Consider the following 14,910-nt stretch of genomic DNA (forward strand, 5'->3'; position numbering starts at 1 on the left):
GTACGAAATTTTCTGGGGACATGTATCGTATCAAGACGCACAAAAAAGCCTCAAGAACCCATAGCCTAAAGTCAACAGGAAGTCGGCCATTTGAATTTTACGGCCATTTTGGATGATTTACACACTTCGTACTTTAACGAACTCCTCCTAGGGATTTAGTCGGATCGACGCTCAAATTTCTGCTGTGCCTTCTAAAGGCATTGACGATGAAAAGTTGTGCTATTTGCGTTTTCGTCAATGGGCGTGTCCGTGGGTCGTGATTCGCAATGAAACAGGAAGTTGTTGTAACTTCAGTGTACATGCTCACATCGGACCAAACTGTACATGTAGGATGAGAGTCCCGCCCTGAACACATGTACATGCGACATTCACCCACAGTCATAGCGCCACCTGCTGGCAACAGGAAGTGACTTTAACGAAGCAGCCCCCGCCGCACGTTTCACCTACGTGCACGAATTTTCTGTGGTACGTGTATCTTGTCCAGACGCACAAAAAAGCCTCTTGGAGCCATGCCTAAATCAACAGGAAGTCGGCCATTTTGAATTTTACGTCAAATTTGGATGATTTACACACTTCGTACTTTAACGAACTCCTCCTAGGGATTTAGTCCGACCGACCTCAAATTTGTGCTGTGCCTTCTAAAGGCATTGAAGATGAAAAGTTGTGCTATTTGCAAGTTTTCGTCAATGGGCGTGTCCGTGGCGTGGCGTCAAAGATCAGCTCTTCGCCATGACACGGAAGTTGTCGTAACTTCAGTGTACATGCTCACATCTGGACCAAACTGTACATGTAGGATGAGAGTCCCGCCCTGAACACATGTACATGCTGACATTCACAGACAGTCATAGCGCCACCTGCTGGCAACAGGAAGTGACTTTTAACGAAGCAGCCCCCGCCGCACGTTTCACCTACGTGCACGAATTTTCTGTGGTACGTGTATCTTGTCCAGACGCACAAAAAAGCCTCTTGGAGCGATGCCCTAAAATCAACAGGAAGTCGGCCATTTTGAATTTTACGTCAAATTTTGGATGATTTACACACTTCGTACTTTAACGAACTCCTCCTAGGGATTTAGTCCGACCGACTTCAAATTTGTGCTGTGCCTTCTAAAGGCATTGAAGATGAAAAGTTGTGCTATTTGCGAGTTTTCGTCAATGGGTGTGTCCGTGGCGTCAGAGATCAAGTCTTCGCCATGACACAGGAAGTTGTTGTAACTTCAGTGTACATGCTCACATCTGAACCAAACTTTACGTGCTTGATAACTCTCCCACCCCCTATGGAGGACCGATCCTGACACAGTCAGAAATAAATACAGAAATAAATAAATGCTCAATAAATAAATAAGCATCCATTAAATACACAAAAAAATAAAGTAAATAAATAAATGTAGGTAGTAATTAAATTATACAAGGAGACATAAATGTATATATTTTAATTAGTGCCTTTACTTATTCACCTTTGTTATAATTACCTTATTTGTTTATTCAACTTTATTTATTACTAATTTTTTTAATGTTTATTTATGTGTGTGTTTTAATATTTTTGTCTGTTTATTCTTCCTTTGTATTTTTTACCTTATTTATTTTCACCCATGGTATTTATTTCTGCCTGTCTTTTTAAATTTTGTATGCATTTCTGCCTCATTATGCAAATGAGGAGGGCTGCTGTGTCTCAAGGGGTCATCTTCTCTGCTATTGGTGGACCAGTCAGACAGGAGAGCTCCTACTCTGCCTGCAGACATCAACGATCTTGCCCCTCACACAGTCAGATGGCTTCCTTCAGTGCGCTGAGGTGTTTAACAACTCTGAAGACAATACTACCAGCAATGTTCCTTCTCTTTTCACGTAGACGCTCCGACAGACAGTGCTTTCAGTTTGCTGCATGCATGGACACAGAACTGCGGTATAGGGAGAAGCACACGGTCAGTGGCTGCAGCTAAATCTGGAGTGCACTCGTATTCAATTCTGTATGGTAAATTCAGTTTTAACGGAGCAGAGCGAGCTGACAGGCAGAGTTAGAGACTTTTTCTGTCGTTTCTCTCTTTACAAAGACGCATGTTGCAGTCAGAGTCTTCTGAAGAGGGCAATTCTCTGAGATGCGAGCACCACATACAACACAATTTATCAAATTACACAACGGATATACAGTATGAAAATAAGATTGATTGGATTATACTCACAGGAAGTATAAAACCTTTACATGCGTAACACAAAATGTCAGGGAAATTACTTTACTTAGATTTAAGTACTGCAGTTGTACATTTGAAATACCTTCCTACCTTTCTGATAGGAAGCCTTCTTGAGGTGGTATAAAACATTTCTTTTATATTCTGATTTGAGTTGTGGACAACTATGACCACATGAATTAAAAAAATTAAACATTTCACTGCCCAAGTCAGCTATAACACAAGTCTTGTTCATAGACTACATGCTGTACAGTATTTGTACAGATTTTGTCCCAGGATTTATTATGCATTTCTTCTTCTTCGTTGCATGGTTTAGAATAATAAGGTGAGAAATGGGTCTATTCTGAGTTCATCCTGCACTGCAGCAGCTAAAAAGTCCATTTAATCCCAAAAACGCTTTTCTTTTAGGCAGGCTGGAGCAGAAACACAGTAACGATGAAATGTGTGCTTTCTCACATTCTTCCTCTGTATGTACACATAAACAACAAGGCAGGGAATATAAAAGGAATTTATTTTATTGTTTGGGTACATTATTGTTCAGTGTACATGTCACATCTGAAACAAACTTTACGTGCTTGATAACTCTCCCACCCCGCAGACATCTACACGCCAATACCGATTTATATTCATAGCGGCAAGTGCTATGTAGCTCCACATAGGGGACACAGGAAGTGACATATAGCATTCATGCGGCGTCGGAACCGCGTACAAATTCACAGCCGCACCGGCAGAGCTCCAGAATATGCAACCGGCCGGCACGCGCGGACGCGCTACAAGTGCGAGGGCCCGCCCAACGCTGCTTGCAGCTTTATTTTTTTTTTTTTTTTTTTCTGCAAAGTAGGCCAATGACATGGCCTAAACATCTCGAAAACTCACCAAAATTTGCAAACATGTCAGAACCGGTGAAAAATTTCGTATTCTACAAGTTTCGCACATGGGCGTTGCAAAATGACTCGCTAGCGCCACCTAGAAAATTGGAAAAAATTAGCCCCTCGTTCACGTTCAACCTACATGTACGAAATTTTCTGGGGACATGTATCATATCAAGACGCAAAAAAGCCTCAAGAACCCATAGCCTAAAGTCAACAGGAAGTCGGCCATTTTGAATTTTACGGCCATTTTGGATGATTTACACACTTCGTACTTTAACGAACTCCTCCTAGGGATTTAGTCGGATCGACGTCAAATTTCTGCTGTGCCTTCTAAAGGCATTGACGATGAAAAGTTGTGCTATTTGCGTTTTCGTCAATGGGGTGTCCGTGGCGTCGATGATTCGCATGAAACAGGAAGTTGTTGTAACTTCAGTGTACATGCTCACATCTGGACCAAACTGTACATGTAGGATGAGAGTCCCGCCCTGAACACATGTACATGCCGACATTCACCCACAGTCATAGCGCCACCTGCTGGCAAAGAAAGTGACCTTTAACGAAGCAGCCCCCGCCGCAGTTTCACCTACGTGCACGAATTTTCTGTGGTACGTGTATCTTGTCCAGACGCACAAAAAAGTCTCTTGGAGCCATAGCCTAAACCCAACAGGAAGTCGGCCATTTTGAATTTTACGTCAAATTTTGGATGATTTACACACTTCGTACTTTAACGAACTCCTCCTAGGGATTTAGTCCGACCGACCTCAAATTTGTGCTGTGCCTTCTAAAGGCATTGAAGATGAAAAGTTGTGCTATTTGCAAGTTTTCGTCAATGGGCGTGTCCGTGGCGTGGCGTCAAAGATCAACTCTTCGCCATGACACGGAAGTTGTCGTACTTCAGTGTACATGCTCACATCTGGACCAAACTGTAATGTAGGATGAGAGTCCCGCCCTGAACACATGTACATGCTGACATTCACCCACAGTCATAGCGCCACCTGCTGGCAACAGGAAGTGACTTTTAACGAAGCAGCCCCCGCCGCACGTTTCACTACGTGCACGAATTTTCTGTGGTACGTGTATCTTGTCCAGACGCACAAAAAAGTCTCTTGGAGCCATAGCCTAAACCAACAGGAAGTCGGCCATTTTGAATTTTACGTCAAATTTTGGATGATTTACACACTTCGTACTTTAACGAACTCCTCTAGGGATTTAGTCCGACCGACCTCAAATTTGTGCTGTGCCTTCTAAAGGCATTGAAGATGAAAAGTTGTGCTATTTGCGAGTTTCGTCATGGGTGTGTCCGTGCGTGGCGTCAGAGATCAAGTCTTCGCCATGACACAGGAAGTTGTTGTAACTTACGTGTACATGCTCACATCTGAACCAAACTTTACGTGCTTGATAACTCAAGGGGTCATCTCTCTGCTATTGGTGGACCAGTCAGACAGGAGAGCTCCTACTCTGCCTGCAGACATCAACGATCTTGCCCCTCACACAGTCAGATGGCTTCCTTCAGTGCACTGAGGTGTTTAACAACTCTGAAGACAATACTACCAGCAATGTCTTCCTTCTCTTTCACGTAGACGCTCCGACAGACAGTGCTTTCAGTTTGCTGCATGCATGGACACAGAACTGCGGTATAGGAGAAGCACACGGTCAGCTGGCTGCAGCTAAATCTGGAGTGCACTCGTATTCAATTCTGTATGGTAAATTCAGTTTTAACGGAGCAGAGCGAGCTGACAGGCAGAGTTAGAGACTTTTTCTGTCCGTTTCTCTCTTTACAAAGACGCATGTTGCAGTCAGAGTCTTCTCTGAAGAGGGCAATGAAGTCTCAGTAGTACCCGATGCGAGCACCACATACAACACAATTTATCAAATTACACAACGGATATACAGTATGAAAATAAGATTGATTGGATTATACTCACAGGAAGTATAAAACCTGTTACATGCGTAACACAGTAATGTCAGGGAAATTACTTTACTTAGATTAAGTACTGCAGTTGTACATTTGAAATACCTTCCTACCTTTCTGATAGGAAGCCTTCTTGAGGTGGTATAAAACATTTCTTCTTATATTCTGATTTGAGTTGTGGACAACTATGACCACATGAATTAAAAAAACATTTCACTGCCCAAGTCAGCTATAACACAAGTCTTGTTCATCAGACTACATGCTGTACAGTATTTGACAGATTTTGTCCCAGGATTTATTATGCATTTCTTCTTCTTCGTTGCATGATTTAGAATAATAAGGTGAGAAATGGGTCTATTCTGAGTTCATCCTGCACTGCAGCAGCTAATAAAGTCCATTTAATCCCAAAAACGCTTTTCTTTTAGGCAGGCTGGAGCAGAAAACAACTCACCTTTCTCAAGTTGTACAGTAATGTCACATGTGTATGAAGGTGGATCAAACAAGCTAATCTTAAATGTCAAAGTAGAGAGGAGCCTAGTAGGCCTATTTATTTTCATTCATTATACAATATGAATAAGCTATGCAGACAGTTGTAAAGAAAGAACATCTTTTTCTTCTGTTCTCTACTTGTTATAGTTACACAGTATTAGGGGTGTGGGCTGTATTAAAAGTATCCACTGTTCTCCCATGCTCTAACACACAGTAACGATGAAATGTGTGCTGTTCTCACATTCTTCCTCTGTATGTACACATAAACAACAAGGCAGGGAAATATAAAAGGAATTTATTTTATTGTTTGGGTACATTATTGTTCAGTGTACATGCTCACATCTGAAACAAACTTTACGTGCTTGATAACTCTCCCACCCCGCAGACATCTACACACCAATACCGATTTATATTCATAGCGGCAAGTGCTATGTAGCTCCACATAGGGGACACAGGAAGTGACATATAGCACCTTCATGCGGCGTCGGAACCGCGTAGGAAATTCACAGCCGCACCGGCAGAGCTCCAGAATGTGCAACTCGGCCGGCTCACGCGCGGACGCGCTACAAGTGCGAGGGCCCGCCCAACGCTGCTTGCAGCTTTAATTTTTTTTTTTTTCTTTTTTCTGCAAAGTAGGCCCAAATGACATGGCCTAAACATACTCGAAAACTCACCAAAATTTGCAAACATGTCAGAACCGGTGAAAAATTTCGTATTCTACAAGTTTCGCACATGGGCGTGGCAAAATGACTCGCTAGCGCCACCTAGAAAATTGGAAATGATTAGCCCCTCGTTCACGTTCAACCTACATGTACGAAATTTTCTGGGGACATGTATCGTATCAAGACGCACAAAAAAGCCTCAAGAACCCATAGCCTAAAGTCAACAGGAAGTCGGCCATTTTGAATTTTACGGCCATTTTTGGATGATTTACACACTTCGTACTTTAACGAACTCCTCCTAGGGATTTAGTCCGACCGACTTCAAATTTGTGCTGTGCCTTCTAAAGGCATTGAAGATGAAAAGTTGTGCTATTTGCGAGTTTTCGTCAATGGGTGTGTCCGTGGCGTCAGAGATCAAGTCTTCGCCATGACACAGGAAGTTGTTGTAACTTCAGTGTACATGCTCACATCTGAACCAAACTTTACGTGCTTGATAACTCTCCCACCCCTATGGAGGACCGATCCTGACACAGTCAGAAATAAATACAGAAATAAATAAATGCTCAATAAATAAATAAGCATCCAATTAAATACACAAAAAAATAAAGTAAATAAATAAATGTAGGTAGTAATTAAATTATACAAGGAGACATAAATGTATATTTTAATTAGTGCCTTTACTTATTCACCTTTGTTATAATTACCTTATTTGTTTATTCAACTTTATTTATTACTAATTTTTTAATGTATTTATTTATGTGTGTGTTTTAATATTTTTGTCTGTTTTATTCTTCCTTTGTATTTATTTACCTTATTTATTTTCACCCATGGTATTTATTTCTGCCTGTCTTTTTTAAATTTTTGTATGCATTTCTGCCTCATTATGCAAATGAGGAGGGGCTGTGTCTCAAGGGGTCATCTTCTCTGCTATTGGTGGACCAGTCAGACAGGAGAGCTCCTACTCTGCCTGCAGACATCAACGATCTTGCCCCTCACACAGTCAGATGGCTTCCTTCAGTGCGCTGAGGTGTTTAACAACTCTGAAGACAATACTACCAGCAATGTCTTCCTTCTCTTTTCACGTAGACGCTCCGACAGACAGTGCTTTCAGTTTGCTGCATGCATGGACACAGAACTGCGGTATAGGGAGAAGCACACGGTCAGCTGGCTGCAGCTAAATCTGGAGTGCACTCGTATTCAATTCTGTATGGTAAATTCAGTTTTAACGGAGCAGAGCGAGCTGACAGGCAGAGTTAGAGACTTTTTCTGTCCGTTTCTCTCTTTACAAAGACGCATGTTGCAGTCAGAGTCTTCTCTGAAGAGGGCAATGAAGTCTCAGTAGTACCCGATGCGAGCACACATACAACACAATTTATCAAATTACACAACGGATATACAGTATGAAAATAAGATTGATTGGATTATACTCACAGGAAGTATAAAACCTGTTACATGCGTAACACAGTGTCAGGGAAATTACTTTACTTAGATTTAAGTACTGCAGTTGTACATTTGAAATACCTTCCTACCTTTCTGATAGGAAGCCTTCTTGAGGTGGTATAAAACATTTCTTCTTATATTCTGATTTGAGTTGTGGACAACTATGACCACATGAATTAAAAAAATTAAACATTTCACTGCCCAAGTCAGCTATAACACAAGTCTTGTTCATTAGACTACATGCTGTACAGTATTTGTGGACAGATTTTGTCCCAGGATTTATTATGCATTTCTTCTTCTTCGTTGCATGGTTTAGAATAATAAGGTGAGAAATGGGTCTATTCTGAGTTCATCCTGCACTGCAGCAGCTAAAAAGTCCATTTAATCCCAAAAACGCTTTTCTTTTAGGCAGGCTGGAGCAGAAACACAGTAACGATGAAATGTGTGCTGTTCTCACATTCTTCCTCTGTATGTACACATAAACAACAAGGCAGGGAAATATAAAAGGAATTTATTTTATTGTTTGGGTACATTATTGTTCAGTGTACATGGTCACATCTGAAACAAACTTTACGTGCTTGATAACTCTCCCACCCCGCAGACATCTACACGCCAATACCGATTTATATTCATAGCGGCAAGTGCTATGTAGCTCCACATAGGGGACACAGGAAGTGACATATAGCACCTTCATGCGGCGTCGGAACCGCGTAACAAATTCACAGCCGCACCGGCTGAGCTCCAGAATATGCAACCGGCCGGTCACGCGCGGACGCGCTACAAGTGCGAGGGCCCGCCCAACGCTGCTTGCAGCTTTAATTTTTTTTTTTTTTTTCTGCAAAGTAGGCCCAATGACATGGCCTAAACATTCTCGAAAACTCACCAAAATTTGCAAACATGTCAGAACCGGTGAAAAATTTCGTATTCTACAAGTTTCGCACATGGGCGTGCAAAATGACTCGCTAGCGCCACCTAGAAAATTGGAAAAATTAGCCCCTCGTTCACGTTCAACCTACATGTACGAAATTTTCTGGGGACATGTATCATATCAAGACGCACAAAAAAGCCTCAAGAACCCATAGCCTAAAGTCAACAGGAAGTCGGCCATTTTGAATTTTACGGCCATTTTTGGATGATTTACACACTTCGTACTTTAACGAACTCCTCCTAGGGATTTAGTCCGACCGACCTCAAATTTGTGCTGTGCCTTCTAAAGGCATTGAAGATGAAAAGTTGTGCTATTTGCAAGTTTTCGTCAATGGGCGTGTCCGTGGCGTGGCGTCAAAGATCAACTCTTCGCCATGACACGGAAGTTGTCGTAACTTCAGTGTACATGCTCACATCTGGACCAAACTGTACATGTAGGATGAGAGTCCCGCCCTGAACACATGTACATGCTGACATTCACAGACAGTCATAGCGCCACCTGCTGGCAACAGGAAGTGACTTTTAACGAAGCAGCCCCCGCCGCACGTTTCACCTACGTGCACGAATTTTCTGTGGTACGTGTATCTTGTCCAGACGCACAAAAAAGCCTCTTGGAGCGATGCCCTAAAATCAACAGGAAGTCGGCCATTTTGAATTTTACGTCAAATTTTGGATGATTTACACACTTCGTACTTTAACGAACTCCTCCTAGGGATTTAGTCCGACCGACTTCAAATTTGTGCTGTGCCTTCTAAAGGCATTGAAGATGAAAAGTTGTGCTATTTGCGAGTTTTCGTCAATGGGTGTGTCCGTGGCGTGGCGTCAGAGATCAAGTCTTCGCCATGACACAGGAAGTTGTTGTAACTTCAGTGTACATGCTCACATCTGAACCAAACTTTACGTGCTTGATAACTCTCCCACCCCGTATGGAGGACCGATCCTGACACAGTCAGAAATAAATACAGAAATAAATAAATGCTCAATAAATAAATAAGCATCCAATTAAATACACAAAAAAATAAAGTAAATAAATAAATGTAGGTAGTAATTAAATTATACAAGGAGACATAAATGTTATATTTTAATTAGTGCCTTTACTTATTCACCTTTGTTATAATTACCTTATTTGTTTATTCAACTTTATTTATTACTAATTTTTTTAATGTATTTATTTATGTGTGTTTTAATATTTTTGTCTGTTTTATTCTTCCTTTGTATTTATTTACCTTATTTATTTTCACCCATGGTATTTATTTCTGCCTGTCTTTTTAAATTTTTGTATGCATTTCTGCCTCATTATGCAAATGAGGAGGGGCTGTGTCTCAAGGGGTCATCTTCTCTGCTATTGGTGGACCAGTCAGACAGGAGAGCTCCTACTCTGCCTGCAGACATCAACGATCTTGCCCCTCACACAGTCAGATGGCTTCCTTCAGTGCGCTGAGGTGTTTAACAACTCTGAAGACAATACTACCAGCAATGTCTTCCTTCTCTTTTCACGTAGACGCTCCGACAGACAGTGCTTTCAGTTTGCTGCATGCATGGACACAGAACTGCGGTATAGGGAGAAGCACACGGTCAGCTGGCTGCAGCTAAATCTGGAGTGCACTCGTATTCAATTCTGTATGGTAAATTCAGTTTTAACGGAGCAGAGCGAGCTGACAGGCAGAGTTAGAGACTTTTTCTGTCCGTTTCTCTCTTTACAAAGACGCATGTTGCAGTCAGAGTCTTCTCTGAAGAGGGCAATGAAGTCTCAGTAGTACCCGATGCGAGCACCACATACAACACAATTTATCAAATTACACAACGGATATACAGTATGAAAATAAGATTGATTGGATTATACTCACAGGAAGTATAAAACCTGTTACATGCGTAACACAGTAATGTCAGGGAAATTACTTTACTTAGATTTAAGTACTGCAGTTGTACATTTGAAATACCTTCCTACCTTTCTGATAGGAAGCCTTCTTGAGGTGGTATAAAACATTTCTTCTTATATTCTGATTTGAGTTGTGGACAACTATGACCACATGAATTAAAAAAATTAAACATTTCACTGCCCAAGTCAGCTATAACACAAGTCTTGTTCATAGACTACATGCTGTACAGTATTTGTGGACAGATTTTGTCCCAGGATTTATTATGCATTTCTTCTTCTTCGTTGCATGATTTAGAATAATAAGGTGAGAAATGGGTCTGTTCTGAGTTCATCCTGCACTGCAGCAGCTAATAAAGTCCATTTAATCCCAAAAACGCTTTTCTTTTAGGCAGGCTGGAGCAGAAAACAACTCACCTTTCTCAAGTTGTACAGTAATGTCACATGTGTATGAAGGTGGATCAAACAAGCTAATCTTAAATGTCAAAGTAGAGAGGAGCCTAGTAGGCCTATTTATTTTCATTCATTACACAATATGAATAAGCTATGCAGACAGTTGTAAAGAAAGAACATCTTTTCTTCTGTTCTCTACTTGTTATAGTTACACAGTATTAGGGGTGTGGGCTGTATTAAAAGTATCCACTGTTCTCCCATGCTCTAACACACAGTAACGATGAAATGTGTGCTGTTCTCACATTCTTCCTCTGTATGTACACATAAACAACAAGGCAGGGAAATATAAAAGGAATTTATTTTATTGTTTGGGTACATTATTGTTCAGTGTACATGCTCACATCTGAAACAAACTTTACGTGCTTGATAACTCTCCCACCCCGCAGACATCTACACACCAATACCGATTTATGTTCATAGCGGCAAGTGCTATGTAGCTCCACATAGGGGACACAGGAAGTGACATATAGCACCTTCATGCGGCGTCGGAACCGCGTAGGAAATTCACAGCCGCACCGGCAGAGCTCCAGAATGTGCAACTCGGCCGGCTCACGCGCGGACGCGCTACAAGTGCGAGGGCCCGCCCAACGCTGCTTGCAGCTTTAATATTTTATTGTATTTTACTAATTTTATATTAATTTTTCATGCTCTTATTTATTTTTTTTTTTTGTATTATTCTTTACACTTGTTAAAGCACTTTGTAACTTGTTTTTGAGAAGTGCTCTACAAATAAGGATTATTATTATTATTATTACATACAAAGTCAATACAAAGATGTGGAGAGAGCAACTCAACTCAACTTTATTTATAGAGCACTTTCAACACCTCAAGTGGAACCAGAGTGCTGTACAGAAGGTATAAAAGAGAAAATAAAAACAGAGACAAAAAACACAGCTAAGATATAAAATAGGGGTATAAAAAGTTACAGAGCATTATTAAATGCTAAAGAAAACAAATAAGTTTTAAGCGCACTCTGAAAAGTACTCAATGAAGGACAAGTTTTTACAGACAGAGGAAGGTCGTTCCAGAGCCTAGGCGCAGCAACAGAGAAAGCCCGATCACCTTTACATCATTTGAGTGCAGAGACCCAGTTACAATCCCCCACTGTGACCCATCCACCAATGTGTCCCTGAGCAAGACACTTAACCCCTAGTTGCTCCAGAGGCGTGCGACCTCTGACATGTATAGCAGCTGTAAGTCGCTTTGGATAAAAGCGTCAGCTAAATGAATAATGTAAATGTAGAGATCTACTGGATTGACAGCGGCTGATTAAATCAGTAACATACTCCGGTGCTAGGACATGCAGAGACTTAAAAACATACAACAACACTTTGTATTGAATTCTGTATGTATGGGTAACCAATGTAATTTAATTAACACTGGAGTAATGTGCTCTCTCTTCTTAGTACCTGTTAAAAGTCTGGCAGCTGAGTTCTGAATGAGCTGCACACGGGAGAGAGAAGCCTGACTCACACCCAGATACAGCACATTACAATAATCCAAACGGGATGACACAAAGGCATGAACAACCTTCTCCATATCCTCAAAAGAGAGGATAGATTTCAATTTAGATATTGATCTAAGATGGAAGAAACTATTCTTAACGACATCATTGATATGCCGGTCAAATTTAAGCTCAGAGTCAAAAATTACACCAAGGTTCCTCACGCTAGACAGTTTTTTTTCCCAGAAAACAACCCCAGGCATCATCCACACACCCCTTATTTCCAAATAAAATCATCTCGGTCTTATCCTCATTTAATTGGAGAAGTTATTCGCAAGCCAACACTTAACTTCGGCCAAATGTGCATGAAGAGACTGAATGGCAACATTTATGCCCATGTTTCAATGGTAAGTAAATTTGAGAATCATCCGCATACAAATGATACTGAATCCCAAATATCTCAAAAATCGAACCTAGAGGGAGCATTTAAAGGGAAAATAAAATAGGTCCCAGTATAGAGCCCTGTGGAACCCCACTCACAAGAGGGGTAACGGAAGAAATTTCTATGAAGGTCATCGCTATAATGACTTATGCATATATTTATAACACGATATAATGCGTCCATAAGACATTATAACAGTTGTTATAATCACTTATTAGCATTAGGTGCTATAACAAAGTTCAAAACGTATTATGACCTTTTGATTTAATGTTTTATAACTAATAGTAATACCAGTTTATATCAATGTGCGGCAAGAATCTCCGACTATGTTCCATAACACATTATAACCACTGACTCCTTATGAATACACTTTAGTCACCATTTACAATTAGTGATATAAACTAGAATAATAGCTTATAGTAATGTTTAAAGTTATACCTTCATAGAAAGTGTTACCGAAATTTCCTGTTGGGCACTACAGAGGACCCACTACTGGCGACGCGAAGGGATTCGCGCGAGTTGAAAATGTTCAACTTTAGCGAGAGAGTTGCATGACGCTGTATCGTGATAGCCTATAAGAACTGAGATTTTCCAAACTTTGCCGATGGCTTCAGAGCGTTGTTTGGTAGGACCAGGCACAGGGGAGTAAAATCCCGCTGGCCAAAAGACATCTGCTGAGCTATAGGGAGCTATGGAGGAGAGAGCCAGGGCAGTTAACTGCTTTAGCGTCAGTGGGCACCCAGAGCTCTGTGATTCTACTATTTAATATTTATATAAAAAACGGACAAAACTGGACATCACTTGGAGAAAAGAAAGCGAGGTAGTTGAACTACCTGGTGAGTTCATAAAATATGTGTCTGTTACATTATTCCAGCTGTCGTTAGCATTCCCCTGATTGATCCAAACTCCATTCAGAAAACATTTAAAAGTTGTCCTGCTGTCTTACTGACAGACCTGCTTTAACAAATCTTCGTCATGTTGTAGATATTTCAGCATCATTTTGATCTGTTTATTGCAACTGATTCAAAGCAAAATGTATACTTTGGGTTCATACAGTTGTACAAAACGCGGGTTGTGTTTATTTGCATTATCGCGTTGTGTGTGAACACTTGGCAATTGTCCAGCGATAAAACCCCTCCGAGGAAAGTGATGCGATGATTAAATTCTCATTTGGTCTGAATGCATAAACATTCACAGATTGTTAGTGGAATACTCATGTTACAGAGGCTAATTGTGTGAACCTGATTGCACAACACAGAGACGAGGAATTGTTACGAGGAATTTATTAACAAACAGTATTGAATGGTTGAGATAGAGCAGCAGAGTCTTTTGGCCAGGGAGACCTGAGAACCAAGGAGTTGTGCAGGGCAAATCAGGCGAACAGACTGACTGGATCCAGGCAGAGGGAATCCAGGTCCTTCATATAGGCTTCGCCCTCTAAGGCTATCACTACTGGGTTTGCATCCTACGCACGCATGCGTGGCACTGAGAAAAGCTTGTCTTCGCCCACCCACATCGTGGGTGGGCCTCTCTTACATCCTCACCTTATGTATATGCAATGGTGAGACCTGGCCATCAGCTACCGTTTTTCTTCAGCATGGAGCTGTCTAAAGAGCAGCAGATCACCAGCTACCGAAGTTTTCCAGCAAGTCAGCCAGAGCGGGGCGGGACACTGCTACATCTGTATGGGTGTAGGGCATCCGTGACATCGGCTTTGTTCTGCCGGGAGACCTCCATCCATGATGCTAGGTGTGCCTCAGACCGGAGCACATGAGGAGGCTACAGCGGTGGTTGATCCGCCTGTGTGTCGACCCGGTGCGACAGAAGCGACGCCTGGCTGCTGTCCATCTGTCTGTGGGTTCGGATATTGCCTACTGGCAGGACTCTCTCTCTGGCAGACAGGGTTCCCCTGGGCATGGTCACGTCCCATATCTTGGTTTTCACAGACGCCTCCCTCTCTCAGGTGGTGGGCGGTCTGTGGCAGGCCCACATGCCACTCCACATAAACATGTTGGAGCTCCTCATGGTGTGGAAGGTGGTCCGACACTTCACCCTTCTGCTGCAGAACCAGCACGTGCTGGTCCGCACTGACAACAAGGCTTCAGCAGCCAACATAAACAGCCAGGGTGGGGTGCAGTCAGCATAGCTGCTGGGCTTTGCAAGGCGGCTGCTCCTGTGGGCGCACACTCATCTGTTCTCCCAGTACAT

This window comes from Micropterus salmoides, unplaced genomic scaffold (assembly GCF_014851395.1).
Source record: "Micropterus salmoides isolate LMB-PRFRI ecotype aquatic unplaced genomic scaffold, ASM1485139v1 Ms_hic_scaffold_23, whole genome shotgun sequence".
Lineage (NCBI taxonomy): Eukaryota > Metazoa > Chordata > Actinopteri > Centrarchiformes > Centrarchidae > Micropterus > Micropterus salmoides.